Source organism: Heterocephalus glaber, unplaced genomic scaffold (genome assembly GCF_053883595.1).
Source record: "Heterocephalus glaber isolate CG9 unplaced genomic scaffold, H.glaber_assembly_v1.0 deba00001547, whole genome shotgun sequence".
Classification (NCBI taxonomy): Eukaryota; Metazoa; Chordata; class Mammalia; order Rodentia; family Bathyergidae; genus Heterocephalus; species Heterocephalus glaber.
In genome coordinates this window covers 666,649-686,984 of record NW_028258340.1, presented here as the reverse complement: position 1 = coordinate 686,984, position 20,336 = coordinate 666,649, and the positions used below count along the sequence as shown (strand labels likewise).

The 20,336-nt window shown below is 38.4% G+C and overlaps 1 pseudogene; it reads left to right on the top strand.

Moving 5' to 3' along the window:
* LOC147824311 (sperm flagella and cilia-associated protein 2 pseudogene) lies at positions 1–837 on the top strand (annotated as a pseudogene).
* The last annotated feature ends 19,499 nt before the right edge of the window (positions 838–20,336 follow it).

The following is a 20,336-nucleotide window of genomic DNA, read 5'->3' as shown; positions in this document are numbered from 1 at the left end:
GAATTTTCAGACAGCAGGATTTCAAAACCCAGACTTCATAATCTTTCCCGCTTGGAGCCAGCGCTTCACCTTCAGTGGGTGCCGTTTGAGAAGAATATGGCCCAAAGCATCATCACAGAAAAGCCTGGAGCAGCAACAAAACTCCTATATCAAGTCTACATTGCTCTTCAGAAGAAGAAGAAAAGTGGCCTGACCGGAGTATGAGTACCAAACACACAGACTCTGGGAAGCTTACAATTTCAAACCATGAAAAGTGATGCTTCCCAACAGCAAGGCTTTAACAGGAGACTGCAAAATGAAATCATGGCCAAAATCCAAGCAGCTATTGTACGGATTCCTAAACCTGCATCCAATCACACTCTGAAAGCACCAGAGGCCCCCAAAATGATGAAAAAGCAACAGGAGGCAGCACATGTCGCCGCTGATGAGATCATGAAGTTTGAAGCATTCATAAAAAAGGATCTCCAGGCAACAGGAAGTGCATCCAAGACTGGTTTAGATACAGGAGACCATACAACCACTGACCCCTTTAATACTCACTCAGATGGTGACTACATTTAAAAGAATCCAGACGTGCCTAGAAGAAGATACTTTTGCACGAGAGCAGAGGGAGAAAAGACGGTGAAGCTTGTCAATGGACCAGTTAGTTCATCGCCCACAAAGCACAGGAGGAGGCACCGTGAGGAGCAGCTGATACACAGGCTCATGCGACAATCCCAGTAGGAGCATGGGATTGCTGTGCAGCTCATGCATGTTCCGCATGAAAAGGAGGTTTTATGGCAAAACAAATTTTGCGGGGAACACACTGTAGAGTTACGGTCATTTGGGTCTAAATAGGCCCCAATAGGCCTAAAATGGCCCCAAACAGTAAAGGTCCATACCTCACCCAAATGGCGCTGTGGAATGTCCTAAGAGAAGGTCCAAACTGTGGAAGTAATAGCTCCCTGAGTGCACTTTCCAGCAGGAAAGCAGACAGAGTTCATCAGCTCCCGAAACAACCTGTTTTCTTTTACCATCAAGAGAGTTTATAGGCAACTGATGGTATGAACAGGAAAAGAAGGGAGGTTCCTGGGAGTAAAATGTCGCCCTCAGCTGCTGGAATATCCTGGTGTACTGACCATTGGTTCAGCTAGCCAGGAACAGTCAGTCCCACCTCACAAGAGACTGCAATGATGTAGGCCTCTCAACAGCAGGGACTTATGTCCCTCCGTGACCACCAAAATTGTTACTGGCCACTTAGCCTCATATGCTCAGGTTCATTTGCCTGCTGCAGACAAAATCAAGGCGATAGAGGAGAAATGTAACGCCTGACCTGTTAGATGTCAAATGTGCCTAGACTGTGGTCTCACAAGATTGAGGAAAGAAGTTGCAAACCAATGGAGGAAGTTATGAGAATTTCGTTGGAAATAAAAAGGAGGAGAGCTCCTGGATTTCCAGAAGGGGTCCTGAATGGGTTGCCACCAAGGCCCTGTGTCAAGGGTAATTAAACAGCAAAGTCACAATATGTGAACAATGTGCGGCAAACTACAAGAAACCTAGAGTATTACAAGTATAACTGCCTAGTTCATATTGATCCAATAGGAAAACCTGTTATGTGACGAGAGTATATGGAAAGGAGAGAGGCATTTTTGTGAAGGGACTGGTTCAGATGCTCTGGTCTTCTAGTGGAAGAGCAGATGGTTTCATACTAGTTCCATCCCTTCCTGGATACAGACATACTCCACCCTTGACTAAGTGAATGAAAGTGCAGTTGACCTCTTGGTGCCAGGATTTGCATATTTTGTCCATTCCCCTGGGTGGAGGAGCCATTCATGCCCTAGGCCTGAGGAAGTGTGCAAGCCACTTAACTCCAAAGGAAAAAAATCCTCACTTATAAAGTTCCATTTTGCATTGCTAGTTACAAGTAGAAAGTCAGACATCCACAAGGCATTAATGTACGGTGTGGCTAAAACTAATTGGGAAAAGAGATGTGGCAAGATTCCTGGACACAGGAGGAAAACAGTTCTCATAGCCCTGCTTGTGAACTTCTCATAAAAACTTGAGCAGGTTTTTGATAGGATGGCCTGGATCTGATGCCAAGTTGGGAAATATGAAAAAGGGATAGTCCCCATTTAGTGCTGGCTACCGTGCATTTTTTATTTTTTTCCTCCCCTTTCCCTCCCTTGTTACTCAGCCCAAACTTACTCTGCAGAGCCAATTTCCCCTCTACAGTTCTCTATTTTTCCAACGTTTTATAAATGTGAAACTTTGCTACTGCTTGTGCTTGTTTTGTTCAGTTCTTTGTCTGGGACAGAAAGGACCTAGAAATCTCCTCTAAAAGGAGACTCCAGAACACCAGACTCTGGCAACATTCACAGAAGGACACCACATTCACATGACATTGATTGTACCATATTGTCACTATATATCTAGTTCAGCATTAAGTAGTGCTGTTAATCTCCACCTGTGTAAAAATTTATCAATAGTGTTGTATGTGTGGGAGAAAGCAATAAATGTGGCTATTAATATTAGTGTCGTGTTGGGGGCACACATTGGGAACATTGAAACATAGTCTTTTTGAACAGGGATGTATTTACTCAGTTTATTTTTCATGGAAACAGAACAGGGACACTACTGATATCTGAGCAGAGATTCCTGGGTGAACAATTTGCCTCCAAACAAGCAGCATCTGAATTGCCCAAGACGAACCACTCTTCCCCTCCCAGGTTTACATTACCTTGATTCTGGGGAAACATCTGGCTATATTTACCTCAGGACAAAGCACTGGCTCCACACTGTTGGCAACCAGCTCCTACCCCCATCCACAATGGTCTTGAAGTCAAGAGGCTAAAGGCGTCCCTGTCCAGTCCTGTCCCCACCTCCCCCTTTTCAGGAGCTGTCTTCTCTTTGGGCAGAGAAGGTTTGCAGGGAATCCTTGTTATGTGCTCAAAATAGGTTACAATCTCTGAGTTCCCCACGAATCCCCCTGGATTCCCAATACACTTTCAGGTCGCCTTTCTGGAAAAGACTGTGACAATGGCCTGTGGAGAAGTGCACAGCAGAGGAAAACAACAAAGAATTAGGTGGAAGGCCTTTTAATCTGGCCTGTCCCCCAGGCTGCGTGTCACCCGAGAGCATCAAACAGGAATCCCTTTGCCATTCTGACACTAAACACATTATAGAATGCAGTCCATATGGAGTGGGCCAATAAAAAATGAGCTGCAATGGCAGAATTCAAACAGTTTGGAAAGAATTATCTACCCTGGTTTGGGTTGTAGAAGTGGAAAATTTTTTTAAAAAATCTCGTAGGTTTGGAAGCAGCCTGGATTTTTTGCCTATTCTGTGCGTCTTGTTATTCAGCTAGCTCAGGTACCCAATGTAGTTGTTAGATCAATGGCTTTCAGTATGGGGATGTGTCTGGAGATTTTTTTTTTCTCATAACAGAGGGGAGTGGATTTTGCTGCCATCTTGTAACTCCAGGCCACAAATGCTGCTAAATAGCATAGAACAAACAAAATATTTTCCATTACAATTAAATAATTTTATGGTATATCGATAGAGCTGATTAGGGATTTTTGTTTTGATTATCAACTCACTCTCAGGCCATTTTTTCTTTTCCACAGGTGCAGTGGATGGGGATTATCCTTTCATCCCACTTGTTAATTACAAATAAAAATTATTTTTGCAAGTTCCATCTTTTCGTCATTACTTGGTCTTTGTGGATTTCAGATAATTCTCCATCAGGAAACTATGACTAGTTCCCCCGACACTAATAATCTTACTAGGTATAAAGCAGGGAAGCTTCATCTGCTCATCTCAGAATTCCTATGCTATGATCCAGTAATGTCATATTCTGTCTGTGTTTTCATAGTTCCTGTGGGGTGACAGGCTGCGTAGAACAGCTACAAAAAATTTGTCCCCAGAGTTCACCCAAGATATCACCATAGCCACCATAACACAATTTCAAATAAACAATTGAGCTAAAGGGATGATTAAATATTAAGATTAATACTAAGATTAAATATTAAGGGAACTACACTATTTGAAAGGGAGAGGTACTTATAAATGATTAGGAATTGACTATAGATATAATTAGAAGGGTCTATAGTGCTGTGAGAGGATCAAGAGTTTGTTCTAAAATGGTAAACAGAATATGTGAATCCCTAGGCACAGAGCATCTTGTGACACTGTTCAACTGGAATGGTGAGGGAACCAACAATACACTAGAAAAAGTGGGCAATCACATTCAATTAGCTGTTTTCTATGCATTGGTCCTATGGAAATGAGTTTTATGATTGTAGGTATAGAAAGTCATTACCTCAATATCTCCTAGATCTTGATATTGTAATTTTAAAAATGTATAATTGATATTGTGTAATGGGAAGTAAAGGTCTAAAGGAGCAGGGGAAGTGGGAGGGGTAGGGGAAAGGAAAGAAGGGAAAAGAAAAAATATGAGAAAAGGAAAAAAATGGAAACAAAGTCTTTGCCAATAGGGAAGGGTGGAGGGGGTGAAGCGAGAGCAGGGGAAGGGGAAAAAATAAGAACCAAGATATATCATGTAAAGGTACAAGATTCCAATGATGAATGTAACTGTATTTTATACCTAAAATGCACCACTAAACTTAATGGGGCGGGGGGAAGAAAGTCATTACCTATTTTCTGCGACAACCAATGCAGGTAAAATGTGTAAACTTCTCTATTTCTGTGGAATACTTTACACTGTCCATACTGCATCCCACATCAGTCCCAAATCTTGCAACTCATCGCAGTTCAGGATAACCACATATACACTCAATACATTTTCTGGGTCTACCCCAAATATCTTTTTTTCTGTACATTCTGTTTTCTTGACAGGCATAAGAAACTCTGCACTGGCAGATACCTGGCCATGAACTCATGCTTAAATCAAACAGATTGCTGCAGACACTGTGCTGTTTTACCATATTCATGAAAACTGAACCCTCCAGTATTGCTTATCAATTGTATTTCTAGATGTCGAAGCAAAAGAGTCCATACTGATTATCTACAAAATGTGTAGCTATTCCTGGCAACACCTTATGTGAAACTATGCAAACATCTCTGAAAATGTTGGGTCAATATAATATCATAAAATTTCTATCTGCACATATTCAGAACAATTTGAAGTGAAGTGTGGTTGTGCATGGCTATATTCCCAGTACTCAGGAGGCTCAGGCAAGAGAATCATCACACATTCAAGACCAGTCTGAACTACATTGTGCGTTCAAATCCAGCCTGGGCTACATAGGAAGACCCTGTCTCAAACACCTCCCCCCAAATTTAAGCTTCCCATTGCTACAGTTGTAACTCTTCACAGGCATTTTTTGGTCCTGCATACTCTTGACTTTGCATTTGTATCACTTTAAGTCCCAGAAGTCCCTAAGTCAATGTAAGTGGACAGACCTTTTTGGAGGCAACATTCCTGTTTAGTGCACCAGGATTCTGCCACCTTGAGCAGGTAGAAATCATGGACAGCCACAACCATTAATGAGGTATCATAATGTAAATCTCCCAGTTGGACTAGACAGCAATTTCAGAGATCCAGTACAGATGCTGGCCTCTTCCATAGATTATTGATGTTCTTACAGGAAGAAGGTAACTGGGAATGTGCTCTAGAATGATTCATTCCATTTCTCCATACTCCTTCCTAGGTGAAATGAGGGTAATCAGGTTTCTTTACCATCCTATTCTCTAATGGTGTTTCTGCCTTTTTATAGAACAATAAGCAATGAAACAGGTTGGTCAAGGACTGAAGCCTCTGAAACTGATCCTAAGTTTTATTCTTTTAAATTATGCCAGTTACTGTTTTTTAGCAACTGAAAACTCATTAAAAAACCATTGAAGAGGATTTATAGTTTTCACAATATGTCTATTGAGAACAATTCTTCAGTGCACATAGAAATACAGATGTCTTCTAGATTCTGATTTCAGTACAATCAATTTCAATTTAACTCAAACCTTTTTTTCTTTTTCATAATAATGTGTTTGAACACAGATCTTTTCTATGCTACCAAAGATTTCTGCAATGAATCTACATTTCTAGCCCTCAACTCAATTTTTTGAGGGTAAACCTCTCAATACTAAAACATGCCACTTTTGCATATTTGTGCATCTGCTAAAAAAAAGATACATAGTCCATTTCTAAGTACAAATGACTATGAGATAAGAGATAGACTGTGGTAAACCTGACTAGAAAATAAGCAGGACCTGTCAATCACCAGATCCTAGAACAGTGTCAAATAATTCTCATGACTCCTATGTGTAGAACTTCTCATGGGCTCCCATGAGATGTAGATGGCAAAAAGAGACTGGATGCCATGAGAAATCTGCTATCATGACTCTTCAGGGTAGCCCAGTCTGTGTCTTGTACTTTTATTTGCATACTTTTATTTTTGGTGTACTTTTATTTTTGCTCTTTTTCTCTCTTGTTCAGCCCAAGTTCAATCTGCAGAGCCAGTTTTTCCTTTATCTCTTCACCCCTCACTTTTCAAATAAACTTTTGGCACAGTTTTTGGTTTTTCTCATCCAATTCTTCATGCAAGGCAAGAAGGACCTGGAATACTTTTAATTGGCTAGCCATTTCTAAAGGAAATACCTGATAACAATTACACTCAGCAAAGAATAGAGAAAAGGATTTACTTTGGCTCACAAAAGCATAAAAGTCACTTGGGCCAAACTCAACAGGGTATTGCTCAACTGTCTTACACTGCTATTTCCTCCTCAAATTTTAAAAAGAGAATATTTGCAATACTGAGTCATTGCCCTGTTGCTGACCCAAACTTGACTCTTGCTTCTATGTCTTTCCACATTCCTAGAACACACTAACTTCTTCAATTTCCTGCAGAAAACTATGCTTTTGATCCCCACTTGTTTCAAATTCAATAAGCTTATTTATATATTTTCCTTCTTACAAAATGAAAAAGATGTCAGTAAACCAATATCACACCTTGTGTCTGTTTCTTTATCTTAAAAAAATGGAACTAAAAATCCTATCTTTCTTATGATGAAAATATTTATTTCAAGCTCTTAAAACTATGTCAGTAGTCACCAGGTTAATCTTTTGTTATACCACAATAAAATGCCTTTAATAAGACAATAGCCAGAAAGACACACCGTAACAATTGTTCACGAGGCTGTGGAGAAAACTCAAACCATCACTGAGATAACAGGAAAGAGGGAGACCAATCTTTTGCAAAAGGCAAGGGGACCAGAAGATGGAAGAAGAATGTAGAAAGGGGAAGGAAAGGAAAGGAAATATGAATCAACTGGATTTACCAACTCCCCACAGGGAACATCGCTATTGTGTACTGCACACATGTACTAATAAAAATAAAGACTGAAAAGTTAAGATGGGCAGTCATGTTGGAACATACCCTTCCAGTTTCTATAACAATGAAACATACTGTTATTTTCTCAGTCCATTTTTAAAAAACAAAATACTTCACACTCAATATAAAATGAAGAAAAGAGGATTTCTTTTGCTCAGTTTTGGGTTAAGGTGGAAAATTTACATCTGTTATTGGTGCTCATGTTATAGAATTTTGATTTGACACAGGTTATCATATGGAGCAAGACTAAGCATACATTTATGTACCCTTGTCTCTTTCTTCCAATTCCATTATTCAACAAAGGAGACACAAAAAACAAAAAGTATTTATCTCTAATTGCATTTTAAGTGACTCACCTGTGCCTATTAACTCAAAGTTTAGTATATCTCACTGGCTATTAGATTTCATCATGATTTTCAAATGGAGAAATCTTATAAAATTATAAGTTTTCATATTTTTCATCTATTTTCTTTTAGGCACATGAAGAAAAGATATAAAAACATATGTCTACAAAAGTTCATAAATGCTTAATGTTTAGTATTCATCAAAGCAAAAAGTTAAGAAAGATTCAGATGTCCATCAGTTAATGAATAACCAAACATGTAAGCTACTCATGAAAAAGAATACTATTCATCGTTAAAGAGAAATGAGTTTGTGATCAATGCTGTGACATGGATTAACTTTGAAAATATCATGGTAAAAGGATTAATTCAAACTCAGGATAAAACATTAAATAGTACCATAGAAGGATTTATTAGAAAATAGTTTCTCATCTTGGCAGGAAGATAAGTGGTAGCATGTGTCCCTAGTATGTGACACCCTAGGCTTAGTCTGAAGTACTACACACACACACACACACACACAATCATAATTAAGTGATGTTTGTTTATTTTATCAAAGATTACAATGATTCAGCATTGGAAACTTAAATCAACAAAGAAAAACCTCATGTGTATTTGAATCTTGGCATAAATATGATTTCTGGATCTTAATTTTTATTAATTATTTCTTAAAGGTCTTCAATAAAAAAAACTCTCAAAAGGGATTAACAACTAGGTTAAGCACATATTACCATAAAGCTAACACATGGTAGACTAAATGGAGACACTGTACGTGAATTATTTTAGGATCAGAAATAAGACAAGGATATTCACCATCTCCACTGTTCTGTCATGTCAAACCAAAATTCATGTGTCATCTTATAAGATAAGAAAGAAATAAGTGAGTGACATAAGGATTGAAATGGAAGAAACAAAATCATTATCCAATGATGATAAAAGTATCAAGATGTGACATTTTAGAATAGTGACAAGAACAACTATCCTGTCAGAGATCAACTGAAAAAATTATGGTATTTCTGGAAACAGTCTATGTAAATAGGGAAGGGTGGAGGGGGTGAAGGGCGCACAGGTAGTGGGGAAAAAATAAGAACAAAGATACATCATGTACAGGTACAAGCACCCAATGATAAATGTAAATGTATTGTATACCTAAAATGTACCAATAAAAGAATTTAAGCAAAAAAAAATTACAGTTTTTCTTAGTTTTAATACTCATTAAAACTATGAATACAATAAAGCTACATTGTTCCAAATCAGAAACCACAGTATAAAGAAATAAATCTCAAGAGTCGCGCGGAACGTGCCAAATCAGCCCGCTGCAGACAGGCAGGTCTGCGGACGCCGCAGCAATGTCTCCAGTCATGCAGAATGAGCCCAATCAGCCCATGCCCCGGCAGCAATCCACTGGACACCCCCCCTCACCCGCTCCGCTCCTCTGTACAGCCACCTGGTTCCACACTGCAAAGGCGCAGAGGACATCGGACCACCAGACCACTGTACTGGTTAAGTTGGAGTCATCTTCACCTCCCATCAGGACTGGGGCTATCTTCAGGGGAAGGGCAGCTGGAACCTGCAATACAACTCTGCAGAGTTCAACCCTACGGGAGGACAGGGAGCTCAACTTGGGACTTGCAGCCAGAAATCTGCCTGAATCTCATGGGTCTGCGACTAGCTTGCTGAGACTCATTGACTTATATCTGCACACTGCAACCAACGTTGTCTATTGTGACAGCAGAGACATACACTGAAAGACACCCTTCATCTTCATGGTTATTTTTCATTCCCAAAATTAGTTTTATTAGTTTGGGTTTTTTCTCTTTTCTTTTCTTTTGCTCCTCTTATCTTTAATTTTTTTCCCTACTCTTTGCAAATATTTGATTTTCTCTCCTTTTTTTTTCTTTTCTTCTTTCTTTTCTCCTTCCTTTCTCTCTTACACTCACTCTCTTGCTCTCCCACATTGTTCATCTTCCCTTTTTTGTCCCTGTTTTTGTCCTCAGTCAGACTTCTGCTTTATTTTCCTATTCTCTTTTTCCTTCTCACCTGTGTCCTCTGACCACACTGCTAACCTTCCCCCATCCTTCTTCCCATCTGTCCTCCCTCCCCAACCCCTTCTAACTCCCCATCCCAAAGGGTAAAGTTGTTCTATTGAAGAGTTTATTCACTATATCTTGGGTTGGTCCTCAATCTTGATTTAAGTCACACAGCTAAAGGTGATAGTTTAACAACTACCACAAATTGTCAGTCTTTTAAGAGGAATTTGATGCTATGGTGTTGCTGATTGTGACTTGGGCTAAGGTGTCGTGATTGATCTAAACAGTTTTCCATCCTGGTATAAAGAAAATGAGATAGCCTCAGAGTCATTATAGACTCAAAACCTAAAGACCAGCTATATCTGGTAGACACCTCTGAGAAGCAATCATTCCATAAAGGTTTTAAATAGATCAACAAAGATAGTTATAATAAACAATTTCATAATATCACCCCAGGAACTAAACTAGGGACAGTACCAAAAACAAAAATGAGAAGGCATTTAAGCAAGTCACAAACCCAGACTTCCACCCCACAAAAGGCAATTTCTGGGAGAAATGAGGTGCAAAAGTCTGATAATCAACCACCTGGACACCCTGAACTGATAGCACAGAAAGTAACAAAACAGATGAATGAGGCTCTAGAAAAATTCGAAGCAGAAATAATATCTCAGATATCCACAGAGATGGTGAGCAGAGTGAAAGACATGATTAGAGGATCTAGAGCAGAAAGAGATAAAAATATAGATGAGCTCAGAAACATGCTGGAAGCCATGAATACCCAGCATTAGAAAGAAATGGAAACCATGATCGCCCAACGCAGGAAAGAAATGGAATCCATGAAACAGATTCAAACAGATATTCAAGAGATCAAAAACTCCACTGAAAGTATGCACAGCAGACTAAGAGAATCTGAAGATAGAACATCAGATATAGAAGACAGGATTGCAGTTAGAGAACACGAAAATAGAGATTTCTTTAAAAAAGTAAGGGACCCCCAACCCACAGGAAAGGGCTTTTGGGTCACCATCCCTACCGCTGCTCCTGGCCCCTGTCCCACCTCACCCAGCTCAGAGGAGGTAATCCATGCAGGCACGAACAGCGCCCCCCCCCGCCCCGCATTGAAATGAGAAAACACGTAAATAAGTCTCAAATCCAGACTTCCAGATCACCTACAGCAACCCCAAAGGGAAATGAGATGGAACACTCTGATACTCAACCACCTGGACCCACTGAACTGGCAACAAAAGGGGATCTGGAAAAAATGAAATCAGAAATAATTTCTCAGATAACAGGAGAAATTGTGCCCCGAGTGCAAGACATGATTAATAAATCTAGAGAGGACCTGAGGAACATGATGGAATCCGAACATAAGAAACAAATGGAATCCATAAAACAGATGCAAATAGATTTCCAGGACATGAAAAACTCCACTGAAAGTCTACACAGCAGAATGAGCCAATGTGAGGACAGAATTTCAGATATAGAAGATAAGATTGCAATTAGTGACCAGGAAAAGAAAAATTGCTTCAAAATTATAAGGGAACATGAGAAATCAATCCAGCAGCTGCTGGATGATGCAAAGAAGAATAACATAAGATTGATTGGGCTCAATGAAGAAACAGGACAGAGTGCACATGACATAAAAAAATCTCTTCGCCGAAATAACGGCAGAAAACTTCCCAAGCAGGGGAAAAGAGCTTGACATACAGATAAGGGAGGCATATAGGACTCCAAATAGCCTTGATCAAAAAAAATCTACACATAGGCATATAATTGTTAAGATTCCAGAAACACAACAGAAGAACAAAGTTCTCCAAGCAGTCAGAGAAAAGAAACAAATCACATACAAAGGAAAGCCCATCAGAATCACAGCAGACTTCTCAACACAAACCATCAAGGCAAGAAGAGCTTGGAGTGACATATTCCAAGCCCTAAAAGAAAACAGCCTCCAACCCAGATTGATGTACCCTGCAAAACTATCTTTCAAAATGGATGGAGAAATAAGATACTTTCATGACAAAGAGCACCTTAGGAACTTCATGAATATCAAACCAGCACTCCAAAGAATTTTCCACAATATCCTAGGAACAGATATTGAGGATCACAACCCCAGGAAGCAAAGCAGAATGAACCCATCTGGCATGGCAAGAAATTAAATGTAAAGGGGGAGAACCCAACAAAAAGAAAAAGTCATGGCAATGACAAGTCAATACGTTTCAGTTATAACCATCAATGTTAATGGTCTCAATTTACTGATCAAAAGAAATAGACTGGCAGAATGGGTCAAGAAGCAAAATCCAACAATGTGCTGCATAAAAGAAACACACTTAATTCAAAAGGAAACTCATAGACTGAAAGTTAAAGGGTGGAAAACCATACTCCATGCAACAGGAACCCCCAAAAAAGCAGGAGTGGCTATCCTCTCTGCAGATCAAGTAGATTTCAAACCAACACTGATTAAGATAGACAAAGAAGGACACTACATCCTTGTAAAGGGAAGAATCCAAGAGGAAGAGATGACAATCATAAATATCTATGCACCAAACACTAGTGCACCCAGCTATATAAAACAAATACTAATGGACATGAAAAGTCACATATGCACTAATACAATTGTAGTGGGGGACCTCAACACCCCACTGTCACAAATAGATAGATCAACTAGACTAAAAATAAGTAAAGAAATACTAGAACTCAATTGAACTCTTGAACAAATGAACTTAACAGATGTTTATAGAGTCTTCCACCCCACAAAATCAGAATACACATTCTTCTCAGCTGCACATGGGTCATTCTCCAAAATAGACCACATAATCACACATAGAACATGTTTAAGTAAGTGCAAAGGAATGGAAGTTATCCCCTGTACATTATCAGACCATAGTGAGATGAAATTGGAGATCCATAGCAAAAGAAACTGGAAAAATTTCATAAACATGTGGAAATTGAACAACACACTTCTGAATAACCAATGGGTCAGAGAGAAAATTAAAGAAGAAATCAGACAGTTCCTTCAATTAAATGACAATGACAATACAACATATCAGAATCTATGGGACACAATGAAAGCAGTCTTACGAGGGAAATTCATAGCAGTGAATACGCATATTAGGAAAACAGAACGAGCCCAATTAAACAAACTGATGCTGAACCTCAAGCTTCTAGAAAAAGAAGAGCAGGACAACCAAAAGCTCATACAAGGGAGGAAATTATACAGATCAGAGGAGAAATCGATGAAATGGAGACTAAGAGAATGATACAAAAAAAATCAATGAAGCCAAGAGTTGGTTCTTCAAAAGAATCAACAAAATTGACAAACCTTTAGCCAACCTTATCAGAAAAAGGAAAGAAAAGGCCCAAATCCATGCAATTAGGAATGAAAAGGGTGAAATGACAACAGACCCAGCAGAAATCCTGAGGATCATCAATACCTACTTCCAGAACCTATACGCCAATAAGATGGACTGCACATAAGAAATGGACAGATTCCTAGATACATATGAATTACCAAAGTTGAATGAAGAAGACCTAAAAATTCTGAACAGCCCAATATCAAGCAATGAAATTGAAAATGTAATTACAAATTTATCAACTAAGAAGAGCCCGGGCCCTGATGGCTTCACTGCTGAATTCTACAAGACATTTAGAGAGGAACTGCTGCCACTACTGTTTAAACTCTTCAATGAAATTGAAAGGGAAGCAATACTCCCAAATTCATTCCTGGAAGCAAGCATCACCTTGATCCCCAAAGCAGAGAAGGACCCAACTGAAAAAGAGAACTATAGGCCAATCTCACTAATGAACATAGATGCAAAAATCCTTAATAAGATAATGGCAAACAGAATGCAGAAGATCATCAAGAAGATCATACACCCTGATCAAGTGGGATTCATCCCAAGGATTCAGGGATGGTTCAATATATGCAAATCAATCAATGTAATACACTATACCAATAGAGCCAAGGACAAAAACCACACGATTATCACTATAGATGCAGAAAAAGCATTTGACAAAATCCAACATGCATTTATGACAAAAACCCTACAAAAAATTGGAATAGATGGTCTCTACCTCAAACTGATAGAAGCCATCTATGAAAAACCAACAGCCAATATCATACTAAATGGTCAAAAACTGAAATCCTTCACACTAAAATCAGGAACAAGACAAGGATGTCCACTATCACCACTCTTGTTCAATATAGTTCTGGAAACATTAGCCACGGCAATTAGACAAGAGAAAGAAATAAAAGGAATAAAGATAGGAAATGAAGAAGTCAAATTGTCATTATTTGCAGATGGCATGATACTCTATATAGAAGACCCCAAGAACTCCACCAAAAGCCTTCTAGACTTAATAACCAAATTCAGTCAAGTAGCTGGTTACAAGGTCAACACATAAAAATCAATAGCTTTCCTCTACACCAATGACAGACTCACTGAGAGAGAACTAGGGCAAATAATTCCTTTCACAATAGCATCCAAAAAAACTGAAATACCTAGGAATCAACCTAACGAAAGAAATCAAAGACCTCTTCTCTGAAAACTATGGCATTCTGGAAAGAGAGATTGAAGATGATATCAGAAAATGGACAGACATCCCGTGCTCCTGGGTAGGAAGGATCAATATAGTGAAAATGGCCATACTTCCAAAACTGCTATATAGATTCAATGCAATTCCAATTGAGATCCCAGCAGCATACTTCATAGACCATGAGAAAACAATCCAAAAATTCATTTGGAAGAAGAAGAGACCCAGAATAGCAAAAGCAATTCTAGGTAACAGAGACATGGCAGGGGGTATCACAATCCCCAACCTGCAACTGTACTACAAAGCTACTGTGATAAAAAAGCATGGTACTGGCAAAGAAACAGACTGAGGACCAGTGGAACAGATTAGAAGATGCAGAAGCAACGCCAGACACACTCAGCCATCTCATCTTCGATAAAGGAGCCAGACACCCTCATTGGAGGAAAGATAGCCTCTTTAATAAATGGTGCTGGAAAAATTGGGCTTCAACTTGCCAAAGATTAAAACTAGACCTATATCTCTCACCATGCACTAAACTAAAATCAAAATGGATTAAAGATCTAAATATTAAAATAGAAACTCTGAACCAGTTGGAACAGAGGTTAGGTAGAACCCTTGAAGACATCGGTGTAGGAAAAGATTTTATGAACAAAACCTCAGTTGCCTGTGAACTAGCACAAACAATCAACAAGTGGGATCTCTTCTTATTAAAAGGCTTCTGCACAGCAAGAGAAACCACCAGCAGTGTGAAGAGACAACCCACAATGTGGGAACAAATCTTCACCTGCTGTTCCTCAGACAAAGGTCTACTATCTCGAATCTATAAAGAACTTCAAAAGATCAGACCTCCCAAATTTAAAGACCCAATCGAAAAATGGGCATCTGAAATGAACAGACATTTCTCAGACAAAGAAGTAGAAATAGCAAATAAATACATGAAAAAATGTTCAACATCACTGGTCATTCGAGAGATGCAAATGAAAACAATGCTGAGATTCCACTTCACTCCAGAAAGAATGGTTGCTATCATGAAATCAACCAATAACAAATGCTGGTGGGGCTGTGGGGAAAGAGGAACCCTGCTCCACTGCTGGTGGGAGTGTAGACTGGTGCAACCACTGTGGAAATCAGTATGGAGATACCTCAAAGAACTAGGACTGGAAGTCCCATTTGACCCCATATTCCACTGCTGGGGATCTTCCCCAAGGAATTAAAAGAATCATACCACAGTGATATATGTGCACCCATGTTCATAGCAGCACAGTTTGTGATAGCTAAAACTTGGAAACAGCCCAAATGTCCATCAACTGGAGACTGGATAAAGAAAATGTGTTTTTTTAATAAAATGGAGTACTACTCAGCCATAAAAAATGAGAAATTAGAGACATTTATAGATAAGTGGATGCACATTGAGGCAATACTCTTAAGTGAAATAAATAGGACACACGTGTAAATACTGAATAGTTTCTCTGGTGTGAGAAACTGAAAGTGTAAATAAGGACTAAATGTATAATAGGTCATGTGAAATAGGAAGAAAAGGGGCAAAGGGGAAGGAAGTGGGAGGGCTAGGGGAAAGGATAGAAGGGAATGGGATTAATATGAGAACATGGAAAAATAGGAACAAAATCTTTGTAAATAGGGAGGACTGGAGGGGTGGAAGGGAGGGCTGGGCAAGGGTGAAAAATAAGAACCAAGAGAGACTATGTAAAGGTGCAAATTTCCAATGATGAATGCCATTATATTGCATACCTGAAATGTACCAATGAGTAGAATGAATAATCGATAATGTAAAATAGGAAGAAAAGGTCCAAAGGGGTAGGGGTAGTGGGAGGGGTAGGGGAAAGGAAAGAAGGGCAAGGAAAAATGCTGAGAAATGGAAAAAATGGAAATAAAGTCTTTGTAAATAGGGAAGGGTGGAGGGCATGAAGGGAGGGCTAGGAATGGGGAAAAAATAAGAACCAAGATGCAGTATGTAAAGGTACAATTCCCAATGAGAAATGTAATTGTGTTGTATACTTACAATGTACCAATAAAAGAATTTAATTTAAAAAAAATTCAGATCTATGTATACTTGCTATAAATGAAGAACTGGATATTGAAATTTAAAGCTATATAGGTGTACAAAGGACCTAGAAAAGTAAAACGAAAGTGAAAAATACAGCATTGGAAGACGTTTAGTACCTAATGTTAAGACTTCTTCTAAAGCTACAGTAATCAAGGCATTGTTGGTCTAAGGAAAGATATAGATCATTGGGATAAAACAGAGAATCTAGAAATAGAACCATACATATATGGTCCGCTGAGTTTTGAAAGATTATTTAACATTAACATTTGATAGAACATAAACTCAATTCAAGAGCAGAGGAAAAGAGTGTTTTCAGCAAATGGCACTAGAACACCTGGTATCAGTATTTAAAAAATTAACCTCAACCCTTTATTTCCATACATAAAAATAACTTGAAGGGCTCTATGAAACTAAATATGAAAGACAAAAACTATAAAACTTTAAGAAGAAATTATAAGGGAAAATGTTTTTGAATTTAGGGTAGGCAAGAATTTCCTAGGATATAAAAAACATGTTGTATAAAAGAAAAAAATTATAAATGAAATTCCATCAAAATTTAGAACTTTAAATGACATCGTTAAGAAAATGAAAAGTAGTCCTTAAACAGACCATATTTACAATGCATATAAACTATGACCAGAATATATAAAGAACTCTTACACCTCATTAATAGACAACCCAATTAAAAAGTAGACATAAGAAGATGATAAATAGCCAGTACAGCACAAGGAAAGGTGTGCAACTCTAGAGTCAGAAAAATACTAATTAGTACAATAACAAGATTGAATTATATACTCATCAGGGAGATGAAGTTCAAAGTTTTAAAAGCCTTGTCATGACTTTTTCTTTTTGCTGGATTCTCCTCCATGTTTAATTTGTCACGCCCAATGGATTCATTCTGCTGGGCTTCCTAGCGTTTTGATCCTCATTGTCTATAAATGCAACAAAAAACTTTTATAATTCCTTCAAAAAACAAAAGACAACCAAAAAAAGACATTACTATATTTTTCAAATCTCAAATAAAAAAGAGAAGTTTCCCTTTCCTTTTTCTGGGACACACTATAGAGTTACATTCATTTAAATCTGAACAGGAGACAACATTCAGACACACTAAATTTATAAGACATACTTCTGCTTTATTCTGAAGTGAGATTTGATATGGTTGACAGTACAAATCAAGAGGAACAGATGATGATCATTTATGGTGGCAAACTGTACATTTTATGCATCAAATAAACTTTTTCATCACAAACATTCAAAGGTACGCTACAGGCAGATATAAGGCAAAAATATGAAATAAGAAACTAAAATATAGTTTCCTAACTTCCATTTTTTCCTCAAAAACAATTAGGGATCCATGTGCTGGCACATGCCTCTCAGCATTCAGGAGGCTGAGTCAGGAAGACTGCCACAAGTTGAATGAAAAGTTGGGCTACATAGTTCAAAGGCAGCCTGAACTACACACTGTTTCCAAAAAAATGATTAAGTTACCCCATAAGTAGTAACAGAAGGCATATTTATTTAAATTTTACTAAGTCTTCTTCCTTAATGCCTTTGACCCATGCTCAGATGGAGCCAGTACACAATTCCTTTTTTGTCACACTAACAACAATCTGACCTCAGAGAAAGACCTTCTCTGTTGTAGGTGTGGATTTTACCACCATCACCATCCCCTTCCCCTCCTCTTCCACTTTCTTTCTCTTCCCATTTGCTCCTCCCTGCAGAGAAAACTCTTTTATCACTAACCATTCAGACCTCACATTTCAGGCTTCACTCCTACTACAATACTCCTTTAATATAAAGTCCACCTCAGTGTTTTAATTCTTAAAACAGTTTCTACAGTCCAAGGAATACAGCAATTATATGAGATGACACCCCTCTCCCTTTCTGCTCCTACCAGATCACATGTCCATGTAGATGCCTCAGTTCAGTGATTTGCACACTGTGTGTGTAACATGCAGCCCCTTCTGGAAATGGTCCTTAGCAGTAACACTTTCTCCTGCCATTGCGTATGCATTTTAACATTCCCTATATTTTTCTCAGAATTCAAAACTATATGGGAAATCCTCTTTTAAATGGTCTCTTTGTTAGTAGAAGTGCCACCTAACAAATTAAGATGATAATTTTTTTTGCATTGCGGTGTATGTACCTGCCTGCTTGGCAAGTGCTCCACTACCACCTTACATCACGGGCAATGTTAAATGTTCAATCAATCTTTCTTTCTTTCTTTCTTTCTTTCTTTCTTTCTCTCTTTCTTTCTGTAGTTCAGGCTGGCATTGCTCACACTATGTATCCCAGGCTGGCTTGGAACTTCTCATACTGTATCTCTTGATTTACACATTTTAAGCTAAGAAAATATATGTCAATAAGGTATACAATTACTGAATAAACACAGTTCCTTGTATTGAGGCAGGGAAACCTAAGGACTTCAGACTGTAAGTTCTCTGTGCCCTGTAGTTCCCTCTTCAAATGATGAAACTCTCCATCATTTAACACATTAATATTGCTAGAAGGAAAATATTACTTAGAGTCATGTGATACTCTTGATTAGTACCTTACCTGGCATGAGATGCACCTAGGATATTAGTAAAGTGCACTGCTGGGGTGTCTTGTTGAGTCGTGGAAGTGTGACATAAGTGACCTTACCTTCTCCCTCCTCCTTGTCTTTGGTACCTGTTTTGTTCTGTGCTTCCTGGTTCTCATATAGCAGTTATCTTTCTTTCTTCATTTTCTTCCACTATGATATTTCTCTGTTTTAGTAAAATAACAGCTGACATCAATCTCTGAAGTCACGAGCTAAAATAAACTTTTTAAGTTCTGTATGTGAAGTATTTTGTACCCACACCAAAAAATTAATAAAATTAATAGTAGATGTCTGAACAAAATGAACTCCCAAATGCATGAACCCTTTCTTTAGGGTTTTCTGTATGAGTTTTCTCTATGACTGCTCTTCACAGATTTTCTTCATGTGAACATATTTCAGTGTGACTCCAGCAACTCTGCATTTCAAAACCACTTTCCAGGTAAAGCACCATGGTAAGCAGTAAGAACCTCTGAAAGGACAGTCCCAATACAATGTACACCTATGTCACCTGCTTTCCACTGCTGTGCAGCTTGGGGCTGTGACCACTCCTTCTAGAGCTGTTATGAGCAGTTGGAGGCAACACACTAAAGAGCAGCTCAGGAGGGCCCAAGGGGATCTTCATGACCCTTCCTCTTTTTGTTCAATGTACTTTGAGTCACTGGACTTAAGGCTGTGCTTCCCTCTGCAGTTTATTTATCTGCTTTACACCAATATTGATGAGTTATGACCTAAATGTCCTTGAATCAAGTCTTTGATTTTAAACCAAGAGAGACCTTCTTTTCTTTCTGTCCTTATTAAAGAAGAAGAAAAAGACAAATACTAGGATAGTATATATGAATTCAAAACATAAGAATTATTACATATTGGAAAACAGGGATACCATAAAACTCATTTCCATAGGACCAATGCATAGAAAACAGCTAATTGAATGTGATTGCCCACTTTTTCTAGTGTATTGTTGGTTCCCTCACCATTCCAGTTGAACAGTGTCACAAGATGCTCTGTGCCTAGGGATTCACATATTCTGTTTACCATTTTGGAACAAACTCTTGATCCTCTCACAGCACTATAGACCCTTCTAATTATATCTATAGTCAATTCCTAATCATTTATAAGTACCTCTCCCTTTCAAATAGTGTAGTTCCCTTAATATTTAATCTTAGTATTAATCTTAATATTTAATCATCCCTTTAGCTCAATTGTTTATTTGAAATTGTGTTATGGTGGCTATGGTGATATCTTGGGTGAACTCTGGGGACAAATTTTTTGTAGCTGTTCTACGCAGCCTGTCACCCCACAGGAACTATGAAAACACAGACAGAATATGACATTACTGGATCATAGCATAGGAATTCTGAGATGAGCAGATGAAGCTTCCCTGCTTTATACCTAGTAAGATTATTAGTGTCGGGGGAACTAGTCATAGTTTCCTGATGGAGAATTATCTGAAATCCACAAAGA